The sequence below is a fragment of the Myxine glutinosa genome, chromosome 10 (genome assembly GCF_964187855.1).
Source record: "Myxine glutinosa chromosome 10, kmMyxGlut1.1, whole genome shotgun sequence".
Lineage (NCBI taxonomy): Eukaryota > Metazoa > Chordata > Myxini > Myxiniformes > Myxinidae > Myxine > Myxine glutinosa.
The window spans coordinates 111,080,182-111,084,918 of NC_136270.1; positions in this window are offsets into that span (position 1 = coordinate 111,080,182).

Sequence of the window (4,737 nt, forward strand, 5' to 3'; positions counted from 1 at the left end):
CTCTACAAACACACAAACTGACTGTGTTTCATATGGTAGATAAGGCCCAGTATGCTACAATCCCACTGGTTGCGTCCATTTGGGTATTCTGAAGCCACAGATGCCCTCCAAAGATAAGACCAGATTTCTTCTGATGTTCTGAACACAGATGCTTTTTGGTAGCATGTAACAGTTGTAACACCAGGGTACTGCTATTGTGTAAATGCCAAAGCAAGACTAAGCCTTTTGGTTTTTTTTAACCTTTTTTTATTTAGAAGCAAATTAGTTCATATAACTCAGAAGGATTGCCAGAAAGGAAAGTTGTCAAAATCACTCGGTCATTGTCAATGCATGTTATATAAATGAAGAAATATATTGTTGTCGAAGGCACTTTTAAAAATCTTGATGGTCCATTATGTAATGCAAAAACAATGTGAATTATGTGGTTCCTCGAAGAAGTCGTTTGCACAACACGAGTGTATATTTCAGACGATGCAAAAATTGCAAGTCTAGTGCCTCTGGTGAGCACTCGCTCCCCCGGGCAATGAAAGTTCAGCAGTCAGCAGAAAGTGTGGAAATCCTTGAGACAAAGACTCCACACGGCGAATGTAAAACAATTTGTTGCTCATGTTTTGCTCTTTTTATATTCCACCGTGGTCGCTGAGACATTACATTAGAGGGGTAGAAAATGAACTAATATAGCAAAGGCCTTTATGCTTGCAGAGGGGAATTCTAAATTGTTGATGTCTGGAACCAAAGCTGTTTTCAACTTGGGAATTTTGCAGGCCAAGAAACAGGGCAGAACCTTTCAAACAGCCCATGCTGACGACAAGACAATGAGTCCAGCAGTTCTCTCATGGGATCGATATCACAATGGCGATGGGGACTAATTAAGGATTGAATTTTTCACAGAAGCATTTGCATCGAATCGAGGCAATCAATCAATTGCACGGTTAAAATCGCTGTAGATAATTCAAGCAAGACGTTCAATCATCGATCGATCACTTGCGAAGGCTTTTTGCATGTGGCCACTGTGAAGGGTGTGATAGCAAAAGGTCTTTGTTGGACTCGTTTTTTGGCACGCAACTACTATTGGTACATTTCTTTTTTTTTCTCAACCTCCACCTTTGTTAATATCTTAATAGATTTTTGGTGGTGGTCTATTTGGTGTCTCTGAGCACAAAGCTTGTGATGTCGACATATCAGATTCACATATTGAATACTCGGTTGATTTTTCCATTGCTTAGTGTTACGTATTACCTCCCCAAACCCCGGTTACAGTGCACCTCAAAGTCTCGAGAGGGAATGCAGCAGAAAGATTTGTATTTTTGAATGTTCTAATAAACCATGGTAAAGCCACACCAATGCACTTGGAGAACAAAACAAGTAATTGTATTCACACCAATGCACTCACATACACAATAACAACACTATTAAAGAAAGTACACTGAAAATGTCACTTGCATCAAATGAACAATACATATGATGGTACCATCATTCCCCAATGCTCTCAAATCAAGGAACTCACGATACGCCAAACGTGAGTGGAATGTAACATTTCCCAAAGTCCGTGCACAAATCTCCACGTGGGGTGAAGGTCGAGGTCGCGCAGAATGGCAAAACATCAGGTAGGTATTGGTGCGGCTGTGGATTAGGAGTTATGAGATGAGAGGTCGATATGGGAATTGAGCCGATAGGTAAACCAACAGCAATACACACAGAGGTCGATACGGAAATCCCAATGGCAAAACAAGATGCACCAAGTGGACAGCCTCTTTTTCTTCGAGTACAAAATGGCATATAAGCCCGTAATGAAGGCGCTCGATTTCTCCAGCGATGACCTTTTTTTTTTTTGGGTAGAACAAAAGATTTTTGTTTTCGTTTGTTCATTCATTGTTTAGATTTATTCATTGTTTAATTATTTATTGTTTCATTTAGGCATTATTTATTGTTTAATTATTTATTGTTTAATTATTCATTGTTTAGATTTGTGTGCATGGAAGAAGTTTCAGGAACTGAGTGGCGTGCTGATGAGGGGAGTGTCGTTGAAGCTGAAGGGAAAGGTGTATGCTGCATGTGTGAGAAGTGTTATGATTTATGGGAGCGAGACATGGGTCATGAATATAGGGCAGCAACGAAGGCTGGAAAGGGTGGAAATGCGAATGGTTCGGTGGATGTGTGGAGTGTCGTTGAGAGAGAGGAAGACAAATGATGAATTGCGAAAGATGATGGGAATAGAGCCTGTGATTGATGCTGTGAAGAGGAACAGGTTGAGATGGTTTGGTCATGTGTTGAGGAAGGATGAAAGTGACTGGTTGAGAAGAGTGATGGAAATGAATGTAGAAGGAAGTAGAGGACGGGGAAGACCGAGAAAGACTTGGCTAAAGATGGTGGAAGAAGAAATGCGGGCAAGGCGGTTAACAAGGAGAGATGCAGAAAATAGGGCAAAATGGAGAAGATTGTCATGGGGACCGCAAGGCTAACCCCCGCTCTAGCAGGGAAAATGGCCTTAAAATGCATGTTGTTGCTGTTGTTGTATTCATTGCTTAGATATATTTAGAATTTATTCACTATTCATTGTTTAGATTGTTTGTTTAGATTATCATTGATCATTCATTCATTTGTTTGTTCATTTATAGAACAAAACATTTAGAAACAGCCTATATGAGTGACATGGGGGCAAGATGCCTCTTTTAGGAAAGATGGGGCAGATACCACCGTCCCTCCCCATATAACCGCCCCATCATGGTTATATGTTCAATAACTTGGATGTCCCCACTCTGGCTAACGGTACAACAGGTGATGTCGAGTGAAAACGACCTTACCCTTCTGTTTGGAGTGGGAAATGCTACAGATCGCCTTACTGTCCTGTTGGGAGGAGGGGGCGGGGTTACTCCAGCTTGCCTTACCCTCCTGCAAAGTGCCCACATATCAATATGCAATTTGTGACAAATTTTTTGGCAAATTGCTCCCCTCGCTGCTAATCCTCCCCAAGTGAAGACTCATTTGTTGGATTGCATTATTAATTGCAAATAATTAATCGGATGTATCCATAACTTTGTATTTATTGTAATTCTCTGTTTTGTGTTGAGTTTTGTGCACCCGTCATTTTGATTGGCTTTCCCCTTAGTGGTTTTGAAACTTATCTTGATGAACTATTTTTTTTGTATACAACGTCAAGTCATGGGAGAACAGATCAGGACGTAACAGGCAAAAACAGCATGCAATACATGCATGCATGGGGAGGACAATATGGATACAGAAGGAAACTCCAAGGAGGGAAAACTAGGAAATTGGAAGAAGGAGGGATTTGGGTGATTTATGGAGAATAACGTGCTTAATGTTTTATATTGTTACAGACGCGGTTTAGATGTTATTTACCGAGCGGTGGTATTGCCGCGACCGAACAGTTATTCCCCGACTAGACCCCGATTCCACCCAGACGTTGACCAAATCGTGCTATGCCAAATCAATGATAGAAAGGACACGACGACTGGGAAAGAGGAATCGACGCAAGGGGTACAGTTCTCAAGACCTCCGGAGGAGGGTATAATTACAGTGGTGGAGAAAAGGGGGTAGATTACAAGGCAGTGAGGTAAAGACACAGAAGAGATGGGCACTTAATTACCGTCTTATCTTATCCCAGACAGACCACAGACAAACGGAACAAGGCGGACTTACACAGGGATTGATGGCAGGAAGGGACAGGTAGGTCGATAGCACAAGGTGCACCTTGGCTCGGGGACAGGATAAAGCACGGTCCAGTCCAGAAGATGCGGGGAGGCCTCACAGCGCTCGGAGGTGACGTCTTTCTTTCTCCAAGCTCGGCGCGCATCTGACGTCACCTCCCTCTCCCTGCGCATGCTCAGCGGGGAGTGACACGCCCTCGGCTGGTTGGCTCCGCCCCACTGGGGCCGGTCCGCCGCTTCTATTGGGTGCGGGGGTTACCGGGCTCCGCCCTTGATGAGGAGCTGACAGGGAGCCCCTATTTGGTAACCCCGTCGAGCACATGTTCGATGGCGGCTCGTTGGGGAGGCCTAGTGCCCTCCCAACACCCCCTACCAACCAAGCCGGAGTGAGGACGTGCACTCCCCGCGCCCGCCGCTGCCGTTGTTGTTGTTGTTGTTGTTGTTGTTGCTGAACCGTGAGGAAGAGCTGCGGGGAGGTATTGGGAGGTCCTAAACTTCCTAACGGTGCCATACAATCACATTCTGGTGCAACGAAGGGTCAGAATTAATGGAAACGAGTCCTTAACTGACATAGACTAAGAATAACTAGCAAGATGTCCTATAGTTGTCTTACATGAGATGCGGTGAACCTGGGCACGACATTTAATGGGGGAAATAGGGGGAGGTCGGGTCTACAGAGTGTTGTTTACAGAAAATGGGACTAGGGAATGGGGGATTGGGGATAGTTGGGAAGTATTGAGGAAATAGGGGAATATTTACAAGCGGATAAGGATGGATGCAAATCCCATATCCACAACAATATATTTTGTTATTTTGGCATGGATTAAAATCCATCTGTTACTAAATAGTTTTAATACTTGTTTCAGTTGATTTTGGGGAGGGAAGGGGGGTGTTATCACTTTTGGCTAATAGTTATCTCCATCATCTACACCCCCATCCCACCTCCCACAATCCTGGCTTGTTCTGGTTGAGTCCACATTTATTTTTGACTTCTTTTCATAAAATAATAAATGGTTTTTATATTTTTAAATACTGGTTTGTGTGCAATAGGCCAGAGAGAAAGTAACTT